This window comes from Eptesicus fuscus, chromosome 6 (genome assembly GCF_027574615.1).
Source record: "Eptesicus fuscus isolate TK198812 chromosome 6, DD_ASM_mEF_20220401, whole genome shotgun sequence".
Taxonomy (NCBI): Eukaryota; Metazoa; Chordata; class Mammalia; order Chiroptera; family Vespertilionidae; genus Eptesicus; species Eptesicus fuscus.
This window is the reverse complement of record NC_072478.1, coordinates 7659860-7672797: the sequence shown is the minus strand read 5'-3', so window position 1 is coordinate 7672797 and position 12938 is coordinate 7659860. Positions and strand designations below refer to the sequence as shown.

The window sequence follows — 12938 nt, the reverse complement described above, 5'->3', positions numbered from 1 at the left end:
GCCTGTTAACCTGGGAGGTGAAGGAAGTACTTCTTAAAACTACTTCCGCACAGAAGCCTTGGGTACCCGCGCGCTGGCAGGAACGAGATCGCGAGGCGCACACGAGCGCCAGACGCTGCGGAGGGGAACCAAGACGCCCCAGGCAGAGTTCCTGCCGGAGCCGGTGCGGCGGAGCGCCGGGCCCTGAGCGCATGCGCACGACGCGGCGGCCCTCACCGGCGCAGGTAGGGCGGGCGCTGGGGCAGCCCTCCAAACACCCGACCGGCTCCGGGTCCACACAGCGCCTGAGGTTTTCAAACGGCGCCCACCCTGAGTCTCGTCATCTTCGCGCCTCAAGCAAGACTCAGGAGCGCGTCGTGCCTAGTCTATCTGGCAGTGAGGGCCCCTCCTCTTTCCAGTGCCCCAGGGACTGCGGTAGGTGGTGGGTTGCGGGCCGGGCTGAGAAACGGACAGAAGGGCCAAAGGTGGGGTACTGGGGGGTAGTGAAGGACTAAGGGGATGATGGGGGACCTGGAGAGGACGGTGGGGGCCTAAGGGGAATAAGAGGGCCTAGGGAGATTGTGGGAATCTAGAGGAGATAATGGGGCCTATGGTGATGGTGGAAACCTGGAGGGAAAGGAACCATGGGGACCTGGAGGGGATGCTGGGAGCCTAGGGGGATGGCGGAGACCTGAAGTATGGGGGAGGGGGGGCTGGAGAGATAGCGGGGACTTGGAGGGATTGGTAGGTGCCTGGAAGATGCTAGGAGGGATTGTGGAGGAATAGGAAGACCTGAAAAGAGGGTGTGGTGATCAACGATGGGGATTTGAGCCTGCATTTACCGCAGGCCTACAATGGAGGGACATGAGTGGAAAGGTGGTGGGGGTGACATGTCACGTCTCGGCATATCGGAGAAATCAGTCCTACCCTCACAAACATACCCACCTCAGCATGGAAAGAAAGAAACCAGACTCGTTACTGTGTGAACTTGTCAGATTGCATACATGTATGTGGAGCATCAGCAAGAGAGAACAGAGTTGGGCAGAACTTAACACATCTCCAACATAGTAAGGCAGAAGAAAAAGCAAATAAGACCTCTCTCATCTCATTTCCTGGAGGGAAAGATGCATCCTCCCTTCCTCTCTTCCTCCCTTCCTCCCCTCCCCCTCCCTCCTCTCCAGCTTCCTTCCCCCTCCCCTTCCCCTCCTTCTCCTCCTTCCCCTCCAGTTCCTCCTCCCCTTCCCCCTACCCTCCTCTCCTCCTTCCCCTCTCCTTCTCCTCCCCTCTCCTCCCCTTCCCTCCTCCCCAGCTTCCTTCCCCCCTACCCTTTCTCCCTCCCCCTTCCTCCCACCTCCTTCCCCTCCATCCCCTCCACTTCCTCCTCCCCTTCCCCCTTCCTCTTCCTTTCTACTTTCTCTAAAAAGCAATGGAAAAAATATCCTTGGGTGAGGATTAACAACAACAAAAAAGAACATGGGAGAAATGGGACTGGGGGTGGATATTGTGTGGCAAGTGGAGCAGTGGGAGGTGTTGTGTGATCTGTGTCCCATCTGCCTGTGTGTTTAAGGTGTGGCATTCTTCATTGGGCTGGTTAGTTTAGGGCAGACAGTGAGAACACAAGGGGAAGGCTAAATGGAGAAAAAGAGTCAACCACAACCCCATCCAGGGATGAGCATGTTTTCCATTTTGATGTAGAGCTTTCATTCCAGATATGTGTTCATTCATTTATTCATTCCTTTGTATTCTCTCCCTCCCTGTACATTTACACAGTTGTGGATCTCGGGGGGCATAGGGGCAGAGTATTCATAAGTATACTAGTATAAAGATGTGGGAAATATGGGTCAAAGTTTGCCCCATGGGAGAAATGAAATTCAGTTGGGTATTGCCTGGGAGGAATCCAGCTCCTGAAGGTGTGTGGTTGAGAGTAAATTTTCTAAGAAAGGGGAGGCTTTGGGCCAGCAGGTCCACATGCTTCCTGGCGTTGTCCCTCAAGGTAGGAGATAGGCCATTTTTTTTGAGCATTGGCTGTTCCAGGCATTTGTGTTGTATTTCCCCTAGCCCACACGGTGACCTTCTGGCACGAGCAGTGTCACCACCACTGAGTCTCTAACAGAACCAGTGAGAGCAGGTCTGTGTCCCTCAAAGGCCACTAGACGGCAGCCTTGGCATCACCTGGAACTGGTGAGAAGTGTACATGCTTGGGCCCCACTCAGACATACTGTGGTCACATCCTGGGGAGTCACATCCCCGGGGTGGGTACTTCCCTGTGACACACCCCTCAGAGGGTCAGCGAGAAAACAGCAGGAGGGAGTTTAAAAGTAAGCACTTTGTAGTGCTTACTTTTGTAGGAAATGCAGTGGGAATTACATAAAGTCCTATTTACTCTGAGGAGCTAGAAAGATGGGGCACGCCCTGTGAATACGCCATGCTGCTACAGTAAAACATCCAAATAGCACTTGGAACCTCCCAGGTTGAAAGTGGGTGCCTCTGAGGAGCAGGAGATGAAGGTAATGGAAAAGGCTGGCCATGGCACCTGGAGACACTGCTCCCACTGTTCTGACTCTGAGCCTTCTTGTGGTCAGGAGTTATTGGAAGGTGTGTAAAATGTTGCTGGTGCTGTTACTCTGGAAATTAACTAAAAATAGGTGTTTACTTGATACTTTTTCACTGTAGGCACAGTTCTGATGCAAGAGCTGAAAGAGATGTTATACTAAATGCCGTGCATCATAAGTGTGGTCCAGTAACCTAGAGCATCACTCTGCCGATGAGCTCTGGATATCCTTGGGGAGCCTTGCCATGACCTTCCCTTCCCATTTCAGCTCTATTTTCAGGGTCCATGCAAGTCTGTAAGGCTTTCACTAGAAGATGTAGGTTCTAGATTACAGCGGGTGAGGACCAAGTAAGGACTCCAGAACTCCGCATATATCGGACCAGCATCAGCACATGAAGGAGGAAAGCAGTCCACAGTGGACAGTTGATGTTTCCACATGGCATGGGATTCACTCAGCAGATACTCCCTGGGTGCCTGGATGTGCTGGCACTGTGCACAAGGCACTCTCCGCGGGACGTTTGCTTCTTCAGGATGCAGACCCAGTTGTCCCTCATGTGAGCACATTTATAGGCTCTCAGGAGTTGTGGTGAGTTCTGTGGTTGATGAGGGCTCCATGATGAGGCTCCATTTTGGGAGAGATGGTGTCACTGGGGCAGAGGCCATTCAGTGTCCTGGAGCAGCAGGTTCAGGGTCGACCAGGGTTGTGAGCATGCTGCTGTGATGGAGGCCTGAGGTACTCAGCCCCCAACATTTGTCAGACATGGAAACACTGAAAACCATGGTGACACTGATGTCATAGTCATCCCCTAATTCTGAAAGTAGAGACCTTTTGCATTTTTCACAATCCAGCAGGTTGTGTGCATGGTAGGTATTGTTGGTCATGACTGGCTGGGGCCTGTGGCACTTGCGCCCTGTCCTGAGAGGTCAGTCCCATGCAGCCATGCTCTGCATTTTCTCTGTGCTTGTCTCAGAATACCCAGGTGAGAGCTCCTCTCACTAGGGAGAAAGGGCTGATGAAGATGCAGGTGCCTTAAGGATCCCTCTATCCTGCTTGAGCTGTGGGCATAGAGGAAAGGCAGGCCCAGCTACTCTTGCCCCCGCGATGAGCTGCTGCAAGGTCCAGCGTGTGTGGACAGCTCACAGGTCAGGCCCCTCAAGAAGATACCACTGTCCTCTGTTCAGAGGTCAGGAGTCAGAAGCTGAGGAACTCCTTGCTGGCTTCCCAGTGACATAAGAGCATGGACTTTCTGGCTCCTTCACAGAGTCTCCTGGGATGAGAGTGTGAGGCTGTTGTTGCCTGCATTTTTATTTTATTTTATCTCCCCCCCCCCCTTTTTTTTTTTCCTTTTTAAATCTTTACTGTTGAGAGTATTACAGATGTCCCCATTTTTCTCCCCCATTGGCCTCTCCCCGACCCTGGTTCCTACCCCACCCCACCCCAGGCCTTTACTACCCTTCTGTCTGTGTCTTTGGTTAATCTCTTCCTGCCCCCTACCCCCTTCCCTCTGAGATTTGTCAGTCTGTTCCATGTTTTCATGACTCTGATTCTAATTTATTCACCAGTTTATTTTGTTCATTAGATTTCTTTTTTTTTTTTTTAATATTTTTATTGAGGTATTATATGTGTACATATCTTACTATTACCCCCCCCACCCCACACCCACACATGCCCTCCCCCCCCCAGAGTTTTGCGTCCATTGTTTATGCTTATATGCATGCATACAAGTCCTTCGTTTGATTTCATAACTCCCCCACCTTTCCCAAACTTTCCCCCTGTAATTTGAAAGTCTGTTTGATGCTTTACTGTCTCTGTATCTATCTTTTTGTTCACCACTTTATAATGTTCTTTACTATCCCTAAATGAGTGAGATCATGTGGTATTTTTCTTTCATTGACTGGCTTATTTCACTTAGCATAATGTTCTCCAATTCCATCCAGGTTGCTGCAAATGATGAGAATTCCTTCTTTTTTATGGCAGCATAGTATTCCATTGTGTAGATGTACCACAGTTTTCCGATCCAGTCATCTGCTGATGGGCACCTAGGCTGTTTCCAAATCTTAGCTATTGTAAATTGTGCTGCTATGAACATAGTGGTGCATATATCCTTTCTGACTGGTGTTTCTAGTTTCTTCGTATATATTCCCAGGAGTGGGATTACTGGGTCAAATGGGAGTTCCATTTTCAGTTTTTTGAGGAAACTCCATACTGTTCTCCACAGTGGCTGCACCAGTCTGCATTCCCACCAGCAGTGCACGAGGGTTCCTTTTTCTCCGCATCCTCGCCAACACTTGTTGTTTGTTGATTTGTTGATGATAGCCATTCTGACAGGTGTGAGATGGTACCTCATTGTTGTTTTGATTTGCATCTCTCGGATAATAAGTGACTTTGAACATGTTTTCATGTGTCTCTTGGCCTTCCTTCTGTCTTCTTTTGAAAATATTCTGTTTAGGTCTGTTGCCCATTTTTTTATTGGATCATTTATCTTCCTCTTATTAAGTTGTATAAGCTGCCTGTAGATGTTGGAGATTAAACCTTTATCAGTGATAGCATTTGCAAATATGTTTTCCCATGCAGTGGGCTTTCTTGTTGTTTTGTTGATGGTTTCTTTTGCTGTAAAAAAGCTTTTTATTTTGATGTAGTCCCATTTGTTAATTTTCTCTTTAGCTTCCATTGCCCTAGGGGCAGTGTCAGTGAAGAAGTTCTTGTGGCATATGTCTGAGATTTTGTTGCCTGTGGATTCCTCTAGTATTTTTATGGTTTCCCGTCTTATGTTTAAGTCCTGTATCCATTTTGAGTTTATTTTTGTGTATGGTGTAAGTTGGTGATCTAGTTTCATTTTTTTGCATGTATCCAATTTTCCCAACACCATTTATTGAAGAGACTGTCTTGACTCCATTGTATGTTCATGCCTCCTTTGTCAAATATTAATTGAGCATAGTGGTTTGGGTCGATATCTGGGTTCTCTATTCTGTTCCATTGATCAATATGTCTGTTCTTGTGCCAGTACCAGGCTGTTTTGAGAACAGTGGCTTTGTAATACAGCTTGAAATCTGGTATTGAGATCCCACCTACTTTATTCTTCTTTCTGAGGATTGCTGAGGCTAGTCGGGGTCTTTTTTTATTCCAGATGAATTTTTGGAGAGTTCTTTCTAGGTCTGTGAAATATGCTGTTGGTATTTTGATGGGGAGTGCATTGAATCTGTAGATTGCTTTGGGTAGTATGGACATTTTAATGATGTTGATTCTACCAATCCAGGAACATGGTATGTTCTTCCATCTGTTTACGTCTTCCTCTATCTCTTTTTTCAGTATCCTGTAGTTTTCTGCGTATAGGTCTTTTACCTCCTTAGTTAAGTTTATTCCTAGGTATCTTAATTTTTTTGGTGCGATGGTAAATGGGATTGCTTTTTTAGTCTCTCTTTCTGTAAGTTCATTATTGGTGTATAGAAAAGCCATAGATTTCTTGGGGTTAATTTTGTATCCCGCTACATTGCCGAATTCATTTATTAAGTCTATTAGTTTTTTGATGGAATCTTTTGGGTTTTTTATGTACAATATCATGTCATCTGCAAATAAGGACAGCTTCACTTCTTCTTTTCCAATTTGGATGCCTCTTATTTCTTCTTCTTGCCTAATTGCAATAGCTAATACTTCCAGTACTATGTCAAACAGGAGTGGTGAGAGTGGGCATCCCTGTCTTGTTCCTGTTCTTAGGGGAAATGGTTTTAGTTTTTGCCCATTGAGTATGATGTTTGCTGTGGGTTTATCATAAATAGCTTTTATTATGTTGAGGTATGAGCCTTCTATTCCCACCTTGTTGAGAGTTTTTATCAAGAAAGGGTGTTGGATTTTGTCAAATGCTTTTTCTGCATCTATTGATATGACTATGTGATTTTTATCTCTCAATTTGTTTATGTGATGTATCACGTTTATTGATTTGCGGATATTGTACCATCCTTGCATTCCTGGAATAAATCCTACTTGGTCATGGTGTATGATCTTTCTGATGTACTGCTGGAGCCGATTTGCTAGAATTTTGTTGAGGATTTTGGCATCAATGTTCATGAGGGATATTGGCCTGTAATTCTCTTTCATTGAGTTGTCTTTATCTGGTTTTGGTATTAGGGTGATGCTGGCTTCATAGAAGGAGCCTGGAAGTGTTCCTTCCTCTTGAATTTTTTGGAATAGTCTGAGGAGGATAGGTTTTAGTTCTTCCTTGAAAGTTTGATAAAACTCTCCTGTGAAGCCATCTGGCCCCGGGCTTTTGTTTGCCGGAAGCTTTTTGATGACTGCTTCAATTTCTTCCATAGTTACTGGCATGTTGAGCTGTTTAGAATCTTCCTGATTGAGTTTTGGAAGGTTGTATTTTTCTAGGAATATGTCGATTTCCTCTAGGTTGTCCAGTTTGTTGGAATAGAGTTGTTCGTAGTATTTTGTAACAATCCTTTGTATTTCGTCGGGATCTGTTGTTATTTCACCTCTTCCATTTCTGATTTTGTTTATTTGGTTCCTCTCTCTTTGCTTCTTGGTGAGCCTGGCTAGAGGTCCATCAATCTTGTTTATCCTTTCAAAGAACCAGCTCTTGGTTTTGTTGATCTTTTGTATTGTTTCTTTGGTCTCTATGTCGTTTATCTCCGCTCTGATCTTTATTATTTCTTTCCTTCTGCTTACACTGGGCTTATCTTGTTGCTCTCTCTCTAACTCTTTGAGTTGTTGGGTTAGGTAATTTATTACTATTGTTTCTTGTTTTTTGCAGTAGGCTTGTAGAGCTATGAACTTCCCTCTCAGGACTGCTTTCGCTGTGTCCCATAGATTTTGGATTGTTGTGTTTTCATTGTCGTTTGTTGCCATGATGTTTTTTATTTCTTCCTTGATGTCTTTGGTAACCCAGTCATGGTTTAATAGCATGCTGTTTAGTCTCCAAGTGTTTGATTTCTTTGGGTTGTTTTTATTGTAGTTGATTTCCAGTTTTATGCCACTGTGATCTGAGAAGATACTTGATATGATTTCTATCTTCTTGAATTTGGAGAAACTTTGCCTATGTCCTAACATATGGTCTATCTTTGAAAATGACCCATGTGCACTTGAGAAGAATGTATATTCTGTGGCTTTGGGGTGAAATGTTCTGAAGATGTCGATTAATTCCATCTGTTCTAGTGAGTCATTTAGGATTGATGTTTCTTTGCTGATTTTTTGTTTAGAGGATTTGTCCAATGGTGATAGTGGGGTATTGAAGTCTCCTACTATGATTGTATCACTGTCAATCTCTCCTTTGATATCTTCCAGGAGTTTTTTAATGTATCTTGGTGCTCCTGTATTGGGTGCATATATGTTTACCAGAGTTATTTCTTCTTGTTGGATTTCTCCCTTTAGTATTATGAAGTGGCCTTCATTATCTCTTGTTATGTCCTTCACTTTGAGATCTAATTTGTCAGATATAAGTATTGCAACCCCAGCTTTTTTTTCATTTCCATTTGCCTGGAAAACCTTTTTCCATCCCTTTACTCTCAGTCTGTATGCATCCTTTTTTTTGAGGTGGGTTTCCTGTAGACAGCAGATATCTGGGTTTTGTTTTCTTATCCAGTCTGTTACCCTGTGTCTTTTGATTGGGGCATTCAATCCATTTACATTTAAAGTTATTATTGATAGGTACTTATTTGACGCCATTTTTATTCTATACCCCTGTGTACCTTCTTTGCTTCCTATTTCTTTCTTTCTTTCTTTTTTTTTTTACAGCAGACCCTTTAGCATTTCTTTCATTGCTGGTTTGGTGGTGATAAACTCCCTTAGTCCTTTTTTGTCTGTGAAGCTCCTGATTTCACCTTCAATTTTGATTGATAGCCTTGCTGGGTACAGTATTCTTGGATTTAGACCCTTCCTTTGCATGACTTGGTATATTTCATTCCATTCCCTTCTGGCCTGATGAGTTTCTGTTGAGAAATCAGTTGCTAGTCTGATGGGGGTTCCTTTGTATGTAACTGTTTGTCTCTCTCTGGCCGCTTGTAAGATTCTTACTTTGTCGTTGGTGTTTGCCAACTTAACTATAATGTGCCTTGGCGTCGGTCTTTTGGGGTTCATTTTGCTTGGAACTCTGTGAGCTTCTTGGATTTGTGTGGGTTTTTTCTTCCCTATATCAGGGAAGTTTTCTGTTATTATTTCTTCAAACAGGTTTTCTATTCCTTGCTCAGTTTCCTTTCCTTCTGGCACCCCTATTATCCTGATGTTGTTTTGTTTTGTATTGTCCCGAAGTTCCCTTACGCTCTCCTCAATCTTTCTAATTTTTGTTTCTAGAAGCTGTTGTAATTGGGTATTTTTTTCCATCTTGTCTTCTAGCTCACTTATGCGGTCCTCTGCTTCATCTAGTCTACTCTTGATGCTTTCTATTGAGTTCTTTACAGCAGCGATGTCATTTTTCATTTCTTCTTGGTTCTTCTTCATTTCTTCTTGGTTCTTACTCATATTGTCAAATTTGTCTTCCATCCTTTTCAGCCACTTTATGACCATTTCTCTGAATTCTTTCTCTGATAGGTTGTTTGCCTCTAAATCGTTTACTTCCTTTTCTGGTGATGCCTGCTTCTCTTTCCTGTGGGGGCTGTTTCTTTGTCTCCTCATGGTCTCTCTTCTCCGGATGTCTGGTTATATAGATTTCTCTCTCTGGCGTTGATTTAAAGGTATAAAATACAACACAACCAGGCACAACAGACAAGGCACTGAACAGAATTGTATTCACGATATTAATAACCTCCAATAAAGGTAACCACCAGAGAAAGACAAATTAGGGAATAGGAGTGGAAGAGGGAGAGTAAAAAGAAAGAACAACAACGAAAAAAGAAAAAAAAAACAAAGAGTGTGAATCTGAACTTGGGAAAAGAGCAGAAAGAAAGAAAAGAAAAAGAAATAACAGAAAAGAAAAAGAAAAGAAAAAAAAAGTAAGAGAGACAAGAATGATACTAAGAGAGAAAAGGGGAACAAACTATATATATGGGGAGTAAACTCCACTAGAACAACCACTATTCCCAGCAAATTCCAGCAACACGAGCCTGGAGATTAATACAAACTGCAACAGCAGCTAATATCAAGTGAGGCAAGGGAAAACAAAAGTAAAAAACAAACAAAAACAAAGCAAACAAAAGAACCAACCAAACCAACAAAAAGAATAATCAAAACAATCTCATAAAAAAGCATAAAAATTCAATCTAATCAACATTCAAGCAAACAACAACAAAAGGCCTGAGAGAAAAATAATTTTTTTAAGGTAGCGTAGAGAGAGGTTTGTATGGATTTGGAGCAGGGGGTTGGGAATTAGATATATAAGTAGGGTGAAGTTTTAGCAGGGAGTAAACTGAAAAAGTAGGGAAAATCTAAAGCCAGAAAGGGTTAAGATAAACTGGGGACCAAAAGGGGAAAGGTTAGGAGGAGAGTGATGGCATAATGTTAGCTTTGAGATAGGGTAAAGCGATTGTAAGGGAAAGATGCAAATCGAATGTAGGACACTAATCCAAAAATAAAAGAAAGAGAAAATCAAATGACATTAAAAAAAAAAAAAAAGTAAAATAATAGTAATAATAGTGCTGATTGAAAATAAAAATGTAATAATTAAAAAGGTGAAAATCGAGTGAGGAAAAAGGAAAAAAAATTAGTTTCTTAAGTAAAAGATGCAAAAAATGAAAATAAAAAAATATGAGAATAAAAAATTTAAAAAATTTAAAAAAGAATTGAAAATTAAAAAATAGGAAGACTAAAATGTGCAGTAGCGGCTGTCATTCACTTCCTCTATTATTCTGTTTGGTACGCCTTTTTCCCAGTCTGGGCGGTATTTCAGTTCAGCTTCATTCCAGGGCTCCTCAGTGTTGGACGCCAGTCCTGCTTTTTAAGCCAGCCGTGTCTTAATTTCTCGTATTTATTTTTTATTACACCAGAGACAATTAGCGTTTCAGCCCCTGGGTGGCAGTGTTTCTGAATTGACTTCCGGGCCTCTCTAGCTCTTTTTTTTTTTTTTTTCCCCCCTCTATGGCACTCACTACCGGTTTGTGGAGGTGTGCGCCTCAGAGCTTGTGGAGGTGTGCGCCTCAGAGCTGCCTCTCTGATGGTCACACGCAGCTCTGGTCCCCAGGTTCCGAAAAAACACCTTCCCCCTGCAGTCTTTCAGGGTTTCCACCTGGGTTTTTCTATGTGTTGGGCTTAGCAATCAGAGTCGGAAAGAGCCCAGGTGTGCGGACCGTGGGTCTGTGCGCCAGACCAAGGATCCTGCACTCCTTTGAAAACTCCTAGTCTGACCCTCCTCGTCAGATTAAAATGAGTTGCTTTCAAGAGGTCACTTCTGTTAGCAGCTCAGAAGACCCCCCTCCTCATTCACGGATCACGGCAGTTCCAACTGCCGCCGACTTTTCTAGGCACAGACCTCCCGGCTCCTGCAGGTCCTGCGGCTGCCGCGCTTCCCTCACCCAGCGCCTCCCTCACCCACCGCGGGGATCAGAAACCGCAGCTTATTTCAGACGAAATCTGACCTTTCCGTGGTGCAGTGAAGAGTTTCTTTGAATCCGAATGTTTGCGCTGATACGGGACCGGTGGTCTGGTGCTCCCAGCAGCTCAGTGTTTGCAGTTGTCGCAGAAAGTCAGGTTTCCACTAAAATCCTCCTTTCCTTGCAAGATGGCGAGGCGCCCGGCGAGCCCGCAGCTCCAGGAGGGGACCCAGCCCCTGTGGGTGCTGCGCGGTCAGAGGAACACTGCCCAGCACTCCCCCGCCTTCTCCTGGAGTTTAGCTGTCCCTTGGCTTGCCCACATACACTCCCTCTGCGAGCCTCTGCTGCTCCGACTCTCCGCCCCAGGAACAGACTCCAAACCCGACTCTATTCCGTCGCCATTTTTCTCAAGCCTTACCCATTAGATTTCTTGATGGTTTATTTTGATTTTTAGATTTAATTTGTTGATAGATATGTATTTATTGCCATTTTATAGTTCATATTTTTTATCTTCCTCCTCTTCCTCCTGCTCCTCCTCCTATTCTTCCTCAAGAATACCCTTCAACATTTCATGTAATACTGGTTTGGTGGTGATGAACTCCTTTAGCTTTTTCATGTATGTGAAGCTCTTTATCTGACCTTCAATTCTGAATGATAGCTTTGCTGGGTAGGATAATCTTGGTTGTAGGTCCTTGCTATTCATCACCTTGAATATTTCTTGCCACTCCCTTCTGGCCTGCATAGTTTCTGTTGAGAAATCAGCTGATAGTTGTATGGGTGCTCCCTTGAAGGTAACTCTCTTGCTGCTTTTAAGATTCTCTCTTTGCCTTTAACCCTTGGTATTTCAATCTGATGTGTCTTTGTGTGGGCCTCTCTGGGTTCCTCCTATTTGGGACTCTCTGCACTTCCTGGACGTGTAAGCCTATTGCTTTCACTAGGTAGAGAAAGTTTTCTGTCATTCTTTCTTCAAATAGGTTTTTAATGTCTTACTCTTTCTCTTCTACTTCTGGCACCCCCATAATGCAAATGTTGGTTTGTTTGAAGTTGTCCCAGACACTATCTTCTGACACTATCTTCATATTTTTAATTCATTTTTCTTTTTGCTTTTATGATTGGGTTGTTTTTTGCTTCCCCATATTCCAAATCATTGATTTGATTCTCAGAATCCTTTCCTCTATTGTTGAATCCCTGTAAATTATTCTTTATTTCAGTAAGTGTATGCTTAATTTCTGATTGGTCCTTTTTCATGTCTTTGACATTCTCATTAAGATCCTTGAAAGTCTCACTAAGTCCTTTGAAGCTCTCTTTGAGTCCCTTGAAGCTCTCATTAAGATCCTTGAGTAACCTTATAACCATTGTTTGGAACTCTGTATCCATTAGTTTGTTTGCTTCCAATTCTTTCATTTGTAACATGTTTCTTTGTCTCTGAATTTTGGCTGCTTCCCTGTGTTTATTTCTATGTATTAGGCAGAGCTGAAATGTCTCTTAGAATTCTTAGAGTGGCTTTGTGTATTAGGTGTCCTGTAGGGCCCAGTGGCTCAGCCTCCCGTCACCTGAGCTGGGCACTCTAGGTACATCCCTGTGTGGGCTGTGTGCACAGTCTTGTTGTATTTGAGCTTTGATTGCTGTTGGGTCACTGGGAGGAGTTGACCTCCAGGTCAATTGGCTGTGAGGACCAGCTGTGACTACAGTGGAAGAGGTGCTGTGCAGGAGACACCCCTATGGAGCAGGACTTGCTTCAGTGGTGCTCACTGAGTCAGCCCCTTGATTGCTTGTGGATGTGTAGAGTTGTAATCTGTTAGGGTCTGAAGCTATGCACTGGCTCTAGGTCCTCCAGAGATGTGCAAAGTCAGCCATTGCCTGGGGCTACCCAGCAGGAGCTACAGAGAGATCCACAGGCAGCTGCTATTTGTATTGGTTTTGGAAATGCCCAGATGAGGCCCAG

General features: G+C 43.8%; 1 protein-coding gene across 4 annotated transcripts in view; it reads left to right on the top strand.

Annotated features, from left to right (window-relative positions):
- The first annotated feature begins 18 nt into the window (after positions 1-18).
- The window catches only part of SNAP47 (synaptosome associated protein 47), a 95645-nt gene continuing 82725 nt past the window's right edge, over positions 19-12938 (top strand). For 2 of the 4 annotated variants that reach the window (XM_054717163.1, XM_054717162.1), the window contains exon 1: positions 19-414. The gene's annotated coding sequence lies outside the window, so the exon portion shown is untranslated. Of the gene's footprint in view, positions 415-3057; positions 3117-12938 lie in introns of those variants that run through there. The other 2 variants (XM_054717164.1, XM_054717165.1) reach the window with 2 other exon arrangements.